This window comes from Narcine bancroftii, chromosome 1 (genome assembly GCF_036971445.1).
Source record: "Narcine bancroftii isolate sNarBan1 chromosome 1, sNarBan1.hap1, whole genome shotgun sequence".
Lineage (NCBI taxonomy): Eukaryota > Metazoa > Chordata > Chondrichthyes > Torpediniformes > Narcinidae > Narcine > Narcine bancroftii.
In genome coordinates this window covers 249,949,969-249,963,892 of record NC_091469.1, presented here as the reverse complement: position 1 = coordinate 249,963,892, position 13,924 = coordinate 249,949,969, and positions in this window count along the sequence as shown.

Here is a 13,924-nt window from a genome sequence, read left to right as displayed (position 1 = left end):
ATCAGGAATTAAGAGTGGCATGTCAAAGTGGTAGCAATACAGTAGTTATGGGGGACTTCAACATGAAGGTGGACTGGGATAATCAGACGGGGGCAGGAACACAAGAGAGTGAGTTTATTGAATGTCTACGAGATACTTTCTTGGAGCAGCTAGTGGAGGAACCTACCAGGGGGAAGTCGATTCTGTGCAGCGACGCAGAGTTAATAAGTGACCTCGATGTAGGGGAGCCATTAGGGAATAGTGACCATGGTATGGTTACTTTTGAGCTGCAATTAGAAAGGGAAAAAGAAAGGAAGTCGGAAGGATCTGTACTGCAGTTAAATAAAGGGGATTATGCAGCTATGAGGGAGGAGTTAGCCAAAATAAAATGGAAAGATACATTAGCTGGGAGGACAACTGGAGAAAAATGGCAGGTATTTTTGGACATTTTTCACAGGATTCAGGACAAATTTATTCCAAAGTGGAGGAAAGGCTCTAGGAGACGCAAATGGCAGCCGTGGCTAACTAATGAAATCAAGTGTAATATCAAATCCAAAGGGAGTAAGTATAAGATAGCGAAGCGGAGTGGGAAGTTGGAGGATTGGGAAACCTTCAAAGAGCATTAGAGGGTAACTAAGAAAGTCATAAGAGAGGGGAAAATGAAGTACGAGAGGAAATTAGCAAATAATATAATGGAGGATAGCAAAAATTTTTTTAAATATGTGAAGAGGAAGAAATTGGTTCGGTCTAAAATTGGTCCATTAAGAATGGAAAAGGGTGGAATTATTACCGGAAACAAAGGAGGATGGCTGAGGAATTTAACAAATACTTTGCAACTGTCTTCACCAAGGAGGATATAGGTTATGGTCAGTTAGGGGGTAGTGGTCATGCGGTATCAATAGACTTGGGGAACTTTACTGGGGAAGTAGGGGATCTAATGGATATCCAGATCCAGAAGCAGGAGGTTGTGAGTAAATTGTTGGGACTGAGGGCTGATAAATCCCCAGGGCCTGATGGGCTGCATCCCAGGGTGCTTAAAGAAGTTGCTATGGAAATTGTGGAGGCCCTGGTCGACATTTTCCAAAGTTCCATAGATTCGGGGGAGGTTCCTGAGGATTGGAGAGTGGCTGATGTGGTGCCGACTTTTAAGAAGGGAGGGAGGGAGAAAACGGGAAATTATAGACCGGTCAGCCTGACGTCAGTGGTGGGGAAGATATTGGAATCTATCATAAAAGGAGTAATAGCAGAACACTTAGGCAGAAATAATAGTATAAGGGCTAGTCAGCATGGATTCCTTAAGGGTAAGTCATGCTTGACTAACCTTCTGGAATTTTTTGAGGATGTGACAAAGAGGGTGGACTTGGGAGAGCCAGTGGATGTGGTGTATTTGGACTTCCAGAAGGCCTTTAATAAGGTACCGCACGAGAGAAGAGTGGGCAAGATCAGGGAGCATGGTATTGGAGGTAAGGTGCTGACATGGATAGGAAATTGGTTAAGAAATAGGAATCAAAGGGTTGGAGTAAGCGGGTCTTTTTCAGGATGGCATGATGTGACGAGTGGAGTGCCGTAGGGATCGGTATTGGGTCCTCAGTTGTTTGTAATTTATGTAAATAATTTGGATGAGGGGATTATTAATAACATGAGCAAATTTGCAGATGACACTAAACTGGGTGGCGGTGTGGGGTGTGAGGAGGATGTCAGGAAAATGCAGAGGGACCTGGACAGGTTGGGGGAGTGGGCTGCTGAATGGAAGATGACGTTCAATGTGAGCAAATGTGAGGTTATCCATTTTGGGGGCAATAATAGGAAAGCTGAGTATTATTTAAATGGAGACAAACTAGGGAGTGGGGAGGTGCAAATGGATCTGGGTGTACTTGTTCACCGGTCACTGAAGGCTAACATGCAGGTTCAGAAAGCTGTGAAGAAGGCAAATGACATGTTGGCTTTCATAAAGAGGGGATTGGTGTATAGGAATAGAGACGCCCTTCTGCAGTTGTACAGGGCCCTGGTGAGACCCCAACTGGAATATTGCATCCAGTTCTGGTCTCCAATTTTGAGGAAGGACATACTAGCTATAGAGGGTGTGCAGCGCAGATTTACAAGGTTAGTTCCAGGGATGGCGGGGTTGACATATGCTGAAAGGCTAGAAAAACTGGACTTGTATCCGATGAAGTTTAGAAGGATGAGGGAGGACATGATTGAGGTATACAAAATTATCAGGGGGATAGACAGGGTGAAGTTGGATTACTTGTTCCCAATGATGGGGGAGACGAGGACTAGAGGGCATAGTTTATGAATACAGGGTAGGCCCTTTAGGACGGAGATGACAAAACATTTTTTTTACCCAGAGAAGTGTGAATCTGTGGAATGCTCTGCCACAGAGGGTGGTAGAGGCAGATTCGCTGATTATGTTCAAAAGAAAGTTAGATAAGACTCTAGTGGGCAAAGGAGTTAAGGGTTATGGGGATGGCTGGAAAGGGGTACTGATAGTAGTGATCAGCCACGATCTGTAAAATGGCGGTGCTGGCTCGACGGTCCGAAGGGCCTACTCCAGCTCCTATTGTCTATTGTCTATTGTCTGGCTTTGTGATCGATTGCAACAGTTTTGGAAAGGTATTCAATCTATACTTAATAGTTTATATAATATCTGTCTTGTATTAGATCCTGATATATTTTTATTAGGGAATATGCAATCACTATTTGATTTAGTTTTAAAGGATTATCAGATTTCTTTTATCTATTTAGCTTTAGCTGTGGCCAAGAAATGTATAGCACTTACTTGGAAAGACAGAAATATATTAACTTTAGATAGGTGGCATTTGGAGATGAAATCCTGTTTGACCATGGAAAGGATATCTTTTTCAATTCAGGATAGGATGTCTTTTTATAGGTTAAAGTGGACTCCGTTTGTTAAATATTTGCATTTAAGTTTGATTTGAATATGTTTTTAAGTGTGATATTTTAGTATTGATAACTTTTTTTTTGTTAGTATCTTTACTTGTTATGTTTTATCTTTTTTTTGTAAGTGGGCTTTTTTTTCTTATATATAATATTTTTCACTTTATTAACTCTTCACTCTTTATTTTGGGGGGGTTAGACTAATTTTAAGTTAGGTTATTAATGTTGTGTAATAATTATTGGGGGGTGGTTAGTTTATTTAGTTTACCGATGTGGTACTGTAATTTTATTATCTTACTTTTATTCTTTTTAAATGTAATCTTTTATTTTATTCATGTTATAAAATCTTAAATAAAGTTTAAAAAAAAGATGGATTTGAGGAAGAAGAATGAGGAAAAAGAAGTGAACTGTGAATTTTAAAAATCTGGATAAAAGTAAAAACAGTAATATTTTGAATCATCTTTCATCAGCTTAATTAAAGTAGTATTGAAATGTATAAGGAAAGCTCGAGAGAGAGGGCTAATACTTAGTAAAACAGTAGCAGGGCATATACCCAGGTTTAAGGGGGTCAATGGCACTGGAGAAGAAGATATTTTTACAAAATGGCGCTGAAGTTAAGGGGAAGATTCTCAGATAATACTGCAGGCTTTTTTCAGGCTTTCGGGGTTTCTTGTTTACATCACCATCCATGTAGGGGCATCATGTGTGATTTTTAAAAGGGAAAAATCACTGTATTGTATGAATAAGCAGAAGGGTCATAGGTTAGAGCTTGATATGTGTAAATATGAATACGAGTAAAATGTTAAAATTAATTAGTTATAATATTAATAGTATAAATGGAATTATAAAGAGGAAAATAGTCTTTGGCACACTTAAAAATTTTAAAGGCAGTCATAGTTTTCCTACAGGAAACACACATCACTCTTAATCAAAGATGAGCTCCAGGCAGTAGTGAGGAATGATATAAGATCTAAAGAGCATAATGTTGAGTCCATTTGGGTAGAGATAAAGAATAACAAAGGGAAAAAATTATTGGTGGGTGTTATCTATCGCCCATCAAATAACAGCTTAGTCGAAGCCAAGCCAAACAAAAGAAAGAAGTGGCACAGGAAATAAATAGAGAGATAAGTGAGGCATGTAATAATGATACGGCAGTAGTCATGGGGGACTTTAACTTCCACATAGATTGAGAAAATCAAGTTGGTCGTGGGAGTCTAGAAGAGGACTTCAAAGAATGCATCCACGATAGCTTTCTTGAGCAGCATGTTAAGGAACCCATAAGAGAAAATGCTCTCCTGGATCTGGTGTTGTGCAATGAGATAGGTAGAGTAAATGATGTAATAGTCAGAGACCATCTGGGAAATAGCGATCATAGTATGATTGAATTTCTCATTCAGATGGAAGGGGAAATAGTTAGATCTAAAACTAATATATCATGCTTAAACAGGGGTGACTACCATAGGATGAGGGAGGAATTGGGCAGAGTGGACTGGGAGCACAGACTAATTGATGAAACAGTTGAGGAACAGTGGAAGATTTTCAAAGAAATATTTTGTAATGCTCAACAAAAATATATTCCAGTCAGGAAAAAGGGCAGCAAGGGAGGGAAAAATCAACCAAGGTTAACAAAGGAAATAAAGGAGAGTATAAAATTGAAGGCGCAGGTGTACAAAGCTGCAAAGAGCAGTGGGAAACTGGAAGATTGGGAAAACTTTAAGAGACAACAAGGGGTTACAAAGCGGGTAATAAGAAATGGGAAAAAGGATTATGAAAGTAAATTGGCACAAAATATAAAAACAGAAAGCAAAAAATTTTATAAATATATAAAACGGAAGAGGGTGGCCAAGTTAACATTGGATCCTTGGAGGATGAGAAAGGAAAACTGGTAGCAAAAAATGAGGAAATGGCCGAGGCATTAAACAAATATTTTGTGTCAGTCTTCATGGTGGAAGACACGTCCAGCATTCCCAAGTGCGGAGTTAAGGATGCGAATGTTGGGGAGGGCCTTGATAAAATAGTTGTTACAAAGGAAGTAGTGATGGAGAAACTAATGGGACTAAAGCCAGACAAATCACCTGGTCCTGATGATATGCATCCAAGGGTTCTGAAGGAAATGGCAGAAGTTATAGTTGATGCATTGGTGGTCATATACCAAAATTCCTTGGATTCTGGGCAGGTCCCGGCAGACTGGAAGACAGCAAATGGTCACGCCACTTTTTAAGAAGGGATGTAGGGAGAAGACTGGAAATTATCGGCCAATTAGCTTGGCATCTGTAGTTGGAAAAATGCTTGAAGCCGTCATTAAAGATGAAATAGTGAAACTTTTGGAACGTAAGGGTTCAATCAGGCAGACGCAGCATGGTTTTAGAAAGGGAAGATCTTATTTGACAAACTTGTTAGGATTCTTTGAGGATATAATGGTTGCGGTGGATAGAGGGGAACAGGTTGATGTATATTTGGATTTCCAGAAAGAGTTTGATAAGGTGCCACACTAGAGACTTCTCAGTAAGTTACAGGAAAGTGGAGTCCGTGGAAGTATATTGGCCTGGATTGAAAATTGGTTGTCTGACTGGAGGCAGAGAGTCGGGATAAATGGGAGTTTTTCAGGTTGGCAGAGAGTGGTAAGTGGGGTGCTGCAGGGGTCAGTGTTAGGCCCACAACTGTTCATTATTTACATTGATGACTTGGAGGAGTGGACAAAATGTGGTGTAGCCAAGTTTGCAGATGACACCAAATTGAGTGGAAGAGCAAATTGTAATGAGGATGTGGAGAGTCTGCAGAGGGATATAGTTAAGCTGGATGAGTGGGCAAAAGTCTGGCAGATGGAGTACAATGTTAGTAAGTGTGAGGTTATCCACTTTGGCAAAAAAAATAAAAGAGTTGAATATTATTTAAAGGGTGAAAAACTACAGCATGCTGTTGTGCAGAGGGACTTGGGAGTGCTTGTGCATGAATCGCAAAAAGTTAGGTTGCAGGTGCAGCAGGTTATTAAAAAGGCAAATGGAATGTTGGCCTTCATCGCTAGAGGAATTGAATTCAGGAGTAGGGAGGTAATGTTGCAACTGTATAAGGTACTAGTGAGACCGCACCTGGAGTACTGTGTCCAGTTCTGGACTCCATATTTGAAGAAGGATATACTGGCTTTGGAGACAGTCCAAAGGAGGTTTACTAAGTTGATCCCTGGGATGAAGGGGTTGACTTATGTTGAAAGATTAAATCATCTAGGATTGTATTCGCTTGAGTTCAGAAGAATGAGAGGAGATCTTATAGAAACATATAGGATTATGAAGGGTATGGATAGGATAGATGTAGGAAGGTTTTTTTAGCTGGCCGGGGAAACTAAAATGAGAGGACACAGTCTCAAGATTCGGGGGAATAGATTTGGGATAGAGATGAGGAAAAATAGTTTTTCCCAGAGAGTAGTGAATGTTTGGAATTCTCTAACCAGGGAAATGGTTGAGGCTGCCTCATTAAACATATTTAAAATTCGGTTAGATAAATTTTTACATGATAGAGGAATTAGGGGATATGGGGAGAAGGCAGGTAGGTGGAGTTAGGTCATAAACTAGATCAGCCATGATCGTATTGAATGGCAGAGCAGGCTCGATGGGCCATTTTTGGCCTACTCCTGTTCCTACTTCCTATGTTCCTATGTTCTTATGGAACATAATAAATTAAAAAGGGACTGCATTGGACAAGTTATTTCATCTTATTTCCATTCCAAACTAAAGGAGGAGGGGTAGTAATTTTAATTAATAAAAATATGCTGGTGTAGGTCAAAGACATCCATTGATCCAGCAAGAAGGTTTATAATGTTGGGATATATGCAGAATCCTGGATACCTTTGAATATTTATGTTCCAAATTTTGATGATGAATCCTTTATGCAGAATGTCTTCTTAAAAACAGTGGAAGGAAGACAAAATATATTGGTTGGGGGAGATTATAACTTTTGCATGGACCCCATCCTTGATAAATCAGTGAATACAGTGACAAAAGCTAAGAGCTGCAAAAGTAACTTTATCTTTTATGAAGGATTTAAATCTGATAGATGTATGGAGACAGTCACATGCCAGGGTGAGAGATTATTCATTCTACTCAAAGGTTCACAACTCTTATACGAGAACTGATCTTTTTTTTAAATGTCTGCACAATTAAAAAACACAGTGGTTTCAATGGAGTATCTGATCGTGTACTGCTGACTTTAATGATAGCAATTCCAGAAAAACAAGACAGTGTTTATAGATGGTGTCTTAATTTTAATCTGTTGAGAAGGACAGAGTTCTGTTAGTAGGGGACAAATAGAATTGTTTTGTGAAACGAACTTCCCCTCTACTAATGATAGGTTTTTTTAAAATATGGATATTATCAATGTTTATCTAAGGGGACAGATAATTTCATATACTAAAAAAATAAAGAAGGTATACACGGCAGAGACCAATGGTCTGGAGAAAGAAATAATAGAGCTGGGAAAAGAGTATCAGAGAATGGGAGAGAAAGATAAATACAAAAAAAAAATTGAAATACAATATATTGCAAACATATAAAATAGAAAAAAATTAAAAATCAAAAGAGAAATATTATGAATTGGGAGATAAAGCGCATGAAGTTCTATCATGACAATTAAAAGTGGAGGAGACACCAAGAATAATTATTGCAATCCAAACAGAGCCTAACAAATTAACATATAATTAGAAAAATTAACAAAACGTATAACAATATTATACAAGACTGTATAAAACAGAACTGCTAGGGGATTCTTGTAAGATAGATGAATTTCTCTCAGAGATTGAATTTCCAGAATTGGAAAATAACAATCAGATGGAATTGGATGCCCCATTTTGAAAAATCCTTGAATATATTACAAGCAAATAAATAACCAGGGGAAGATGGTGTCCCACCTGAGGTTTACAGAAAATTTAAAGACCTTCTGATGCCTCTTATTATGGATGTGCTAAACCAGGCGGCAGAAACCCAGACTCTCCTGGAATCCTTCTCAACAGCTATTGTCATGGTGCTACCGAAAAAGAACAAAGATCCACTAAAACTATCCTCATATAGGCTTATTTCCTTGTTAAATGCAGATGATAAGATTCTGGCTAAAATGTTAGCTGATCAACTAGGGCAATATTTACCTAAATTGATAAATCCAGACCTGATAGGCTTCATTACAAAAAGACACTCTGTGCATAATTAAGACACATTATTCATCTGGCTAAATCTAGAGTTTAACTGTATCTTTGGATGCAGAAAAGGCTCTTGAACAGTTTGAGTGGCCATTTCTATTTAAAGTATTAGAAAAGTTTGGAATGGGCTGAAATGGATAAAACCCCCTCTATTATAAACATGAGCTAAAATTATGACTAATGGTTTTATGTTGTTGATGTTTCCTTTGAGTAGATCCAGCAGACAAAGGTGACCATTGTCTCCAGGTCAATTTAATTTGGTGATTGAACCACTAGCAGAGGTTATAAGGAGGGATCTAGACATAAAGGGATTCGGAGTTGATCAAGAAGAGATAAAAATCAAGCTGTTTGCAGACAAAGTGCTGTTGCATTAATCAGATCCTGATGAGTCTTTGGCCAAACTACAGACCACACTGGAGAAATATGGAAGGGTCTCTGGTTACAAAATTAAGTTGGAAAAAAGCAAAATTATGCCACTAACAAATTTTGATTATGGAAGATATCAAAAAGAAAGTCGATTTAAATGGAAACTGGAAGAAATTAAATATTTAGGAAAAAGGTTATATTATCTCCCTTTGCTTGAAGAGATAGAAGGGAAGGAGTCACGTGATGGAGTAGTGGCTGGACGGTGAACTCCAGCCCTCTCCAGAAAAGTCGGGAAAAACAAAGGAAAATACAAAGGTACAAAAATAAAAATTAAAGAAAAGTGAGTATAAAGGTGGAAAGAAGATAGCGACGAAAAAAGAAAAATTGAAGTCAACGGTAAGAAGAGAGGAAGAGAAGACAACGGAAGAAGAAGGAGAAGGCCTTACCTGCTCGAAGAGGCCCGCGGTGGAGAGAGAAACCCGCTCCCTCAGGTCGGTAAAAAGTGGACTACAAAAATGGCTCGCTGAGCCGAGTAAAAGTGCGCAACCGCGCATGCAAAAAAACACACTGTCGGGAGGGGTGACCAGCTGGGGAGTCGATCTCCACAGCCGGCAATGACACCTGCAGAACACCTGCAGCAAGAGGAGAACATAGAAGACAACGGAAACAAGAAAGAAGAGAGGAACAGGGCAACAAAGAAACAACAGATGGCCAACCCAGAGGAAGAAGAAGAGGAAGAGGAAGAGTACAGTGAAATAGAAGAAGAAGGGAAAGGCAAGATAAAGGATATACTTTCTCTTATTAAAGAATACATGGAGTCATTTAAAGAATGGCAAACGCAGGAATTTAATGATTTAAGAAAAAGAATAAACAACACAGAAGAGAAAATGAATAAAATAGATATGACCTTAACAGAAATGGGAAAGAAAATGGACAAGATGGAAGAGCGGGAAGCAGCAGTAGAAATGGAGGTAGAGGACTTAAAAAAGAAATTAGAGGAATCTAATAAAAAAGTTATAGAGACACAAGAACTGTTAGCTCAGAAAATAGATATAATGGAAAATTATAACAGAAGAAATAACATAAAGATAGTGGGCCTTAAAGAAGATGAAGAAGGCAAGAATATGAGAGAGTTTATAAAAGATTGGATCCCCAGGATCCTTGGATGTCCAGAACTACAGCAAGATATGGAAATAGAAAGGGCACATAGAGCATTGGCATTTAAACCACAACCACAACAAAGGCCAAGATCTATTTTAGTAAAATTCCTAAGATATACTACAAGAGAAAAGGTACTGGAGAAGACAATGGAAAAAGTAAGAGAGGGCAACAAGCCACTGGAGTACAAAGGGCAAAAAATCTTCATTTATCCAGATATAAGTTTTGAACTCCTGAAGAGGAGAAAGGAGTTCAATACAGCAAAGGCGATTTTATGGAAGAAAGGGTATAAATTTATACTAAAGCATCTAGCGGTATTGAAAATATTTATTCCAGGACAACAAAACAGACTATTCTCGGATCCAGAGGAAGCACGAAAATTTGCAGAACAATTACAAAATAGACTGAGGGTTGAAGACGTGTAACGAGAGTACAAAAGACTGAGAACTAAAAAGACACATAAGTTTTGAACTCCTGAAGAAGAGAAAGGAGTTCAATACATCGAAAACGACCTTATGGGAAGAAAAAAAACTATTCTCGGATCCAGAGGAAGCAAGGAAATTTGCAGAACAACTACAAAACAACCAGAGACATGAAGATATGTAATAAGAGTAAAAATGACCACGATTTATATGTATGTGGGTAAAGAGGTATTTGTGTGTATATGTACAATGTGCATACATGAATGTATCCGTATTTAGAGGAAAATATAGATAGTATAGACAAGAATTAATAAGGGAAGGAAATGGAATAGAGGGAATAAAGAGGGAAATAAAAGAGTGACCTTTGTTATATATGAAAAGTGAAATCTTTTCTGGGGGGGGTCTGGGTGGGGAGGAGTTGCGGTCACTGCAAAATCAGCTGACGCTTGCGAGTGAATTCGCAAATCCAAATGGAGAGGGGAGATGTGGTTGTCCGACAAGGGATAAAGGACAACTCAGGAGGGGAAGGGGAGATTGGGGCTAAAGAAGTTTTAAATAGGAGAATAAGGAAAATGTTTGATGTTTTAGGAATGTTGTCTTATAAAGGGTTCAAAACAAGAAAACAGAAATGGATAAGAAGGAAAGGTAATGATGGAGAAACGGAAAGGGAAGATAAACAAAGTATAAAATGGCTACGTTGAACTATATGACTTTAAATATTAATGGAATACATAACCAAATTAAAAGGAAGAAACTGCTAAATTTACTGAAAAAAGAAAAAATTGATATAGCATTTGTGCAAGAAACACACTTAACTGAATTGGAGCACAAGAAATTAAAGAGAGATTGGGTAGGACATGTAACAGCAGCATCGTATAATTCAAAAGCAAGAGGAGTAGCTATATTAATTAGTAAAAATGTGCCATTTAAAATAGAAGAGGAAATAATAGATCCAGCAGGGAGATATGTAATGATAAAATGTCAGATATATTCGGAGTTTTGGAATCTACTCAATGTATATTCACCTAACGAAGAAGATCAAAAGTTTATGCAAGGTATCTTTTTGAAGGTAGCAGATACGCAAGGGAACATATTAATAGGAGGGGACTTCAACCTGAATTTGGATTCAAATATGGACAAAACTGGGAAAAAAATTAACAGAAAGAACAAAGTAACCAAATTTATAATTAAATCGATGGAAGAAATGCAACTTTTGGATATATGGAGGAAGCAACACCCAAAGGAAAAGGAATATTCATATTACTCGGCTAGACATAAAACATACTCAAGAATAGACCTATTTTTGTTATCAGCTCGTATGCAAGATAGAGTAAGAAAAACAGAATATAAAGCTAGAATACTATCGGACCATTCACCCTTAATATTGACAGTAAAGTTAGAAGACATCCCTCCAAGAATGTATAGATGGAGATTAAACCCCATGTTACTTAAAAGGCAGGATTTTAGAGAATTTATTGAAAAACAAATAAAAATGTATTTTGAAATAAATACGGAATCAGTGGAAGATAAGTTTATACTATGGGATGCAATGAAAGCATTCATTAGAGGGCAAATAATAAGTTATGTAACCAAGATGAAGAAGGACTATAACCAGGAAACAGAGCAGTTGGAAAGGGAAATAGTAAATATAGAAAAAGAATTAGCAATGAAGGAAGATACAACTAAAAGAAGAGAATTGGCGGATAAAAAAATAAAATATGAAACACTACAAACATATAAGGTGGAGAAGAATATAATGAAGACAAAACAGAAATATTATGAACAAGGGGAAAAAACGCACAAAATCCTAGCATGGCAGCTTAGGACAGAACAAGCTAAGAAAATGGTATTGGCATCAAGGAAAAAAGACAAACAAATTACATATAATCCAAAAGAAATTAAGGAAAACTTTAGAGAATTCTATGAACAATTATACCGAACTGAAAACGAAGGGAAAGAAGGGAAAATAGATGAATTTCTGACTAAAATTGAACTACCAAAACTACAAATAGGGGAACAAAATAAATTAACAGAGCCATTTGGAATAGTAGAAATACAAGAGATAATAAAAAAATTACCAAATAATAAGACACCAGGAGAGGATGGATTCCCAATAGAATTCTATAAAACATTTAAAGACTTATTAATTCCGCCCCTCCTGGAAGTAATCAACCAGATTGATAAAACACAAAGCTTACCAGATTCATGTAAAACAGCAATAATTACAGTAATACTAAAGCAAGGGAAAGATCCACTCTCACCAGCGTCATATAGACTAATATCTTTACTTAACACAGAGTATAAGATAATAGCTAAACTATTGGCAAACAGATTAGCAGAGTATGTACCAAAAATGGCAAATTTAGACCAAACTGGATTTATCAAAAAAAGACGCACAACAGACAATATTTGTAAATTTATTAACTTAATTCATGCAGTAGAAGGGAATACTGTACTGTATTAGCAGTTGCTTTAGATGCAGAGAAGGCCTTTGACAGAGTAGAATGGAATTATTTGTTCAAAGTATTGCAAAAATTCAGTTTACCGGATAAGTATATTAATTGGATTAAAGCATTATATAAGGGACCGTTAGTGAAAGTGACAGTAAATGGACATGTATCAAAGCAATTTAACTTTAGCAGGTCAACACGGCAGGGATGCCCACTATCACCTTTATTGTTTGTGTTAGCTATAGAACCACAAGCAGAATTGATAAGAACAGATAATAATATAAAAGGAATAAAAATAAAAGACAAGGAATATAAAATCAGTTTATTTGCGGATGATGTTATAGTGTACTTAACAGAACCAGAACTATCAATAAAAGAATTATATAAGAAATTGAAGGAATATGGAGAAGTGTCGGGTTACAAGATAAACGTAAATAAAAGTGAAGCAATGCCTATGAATAATGCGGATTTCTCAAAATTTAAGAAGGAATCACCATTTAGATGGGAAATGCAAGCAATAAGATACCTAGGTGTACAAATAAACAAAAATCTCGGCCAACTATATAAACTCAATTATTATCCACTAATGAAAAAAATTACAGGACGATTTAGAGCATTGGAAAGATTTACCACTAACACTAATAGGAAGGATAAACTGTATTAAAATGAACATTTTTCCAAGGATATTATACTTATTTCAGGCATTGCCAATACAACTGACAGAGAAATTCTTCAAGGAGTTAAAGAAAATAATAAGGAAATTTTTATGGAGAGGGGGGAAACCGAGGATAGCACTAGATAAATTAACAGAATGGTATAAACAAGGAGGCTTACAACTGCCAAACTTTAAGAATTATTATAGAGCAGCACAATTAAGATACCTATCAGATTTTTATCAAACAAGTGAAAAACCAGATTGGACCAGATTAGAGCTAGATAAAATAGGGGAGAAGATACCTGAGCATATACTAGGAGAGTAGGGAGAGTGGGATGGGAGGAGGGGGGGGGGGATGAAAATGGCACTGTATATGTGTGAAAAGTAAAAAGTGTGTACCATGGTTAATGTGATTTATGGTGTGAAAAATAAAAAAATAAAAAATAAAATAAAAAAAAAGAGATAGAAGAAGATTAACAAAGATGGAAGAACTTGTCTATTACCTTAATTGGGAGACTTAAATGTGTGAAAATGAAATTGATGCTGAGACTGCAACACCTCTTTTCCAGTCGTTGCCGATTCCTTTGTCCTTGAATATTTTAAAAGTTACTCAATGGACATATAAGACAGTTTCTTTGGAATAATGAAGTGCCTAGGATCTCCATTGAGAAACTGAAGTGGGAATATAAATGGGGGGATTAAGACTGCCAGATTAAAAAAAAATATTATCTAGCAGCCCATGTCAAGTTCCTTTCATCCTTCTTTGAAGAGGAAAGCTCTCCCTCATGGATCCAAGTAGGATCACATACAG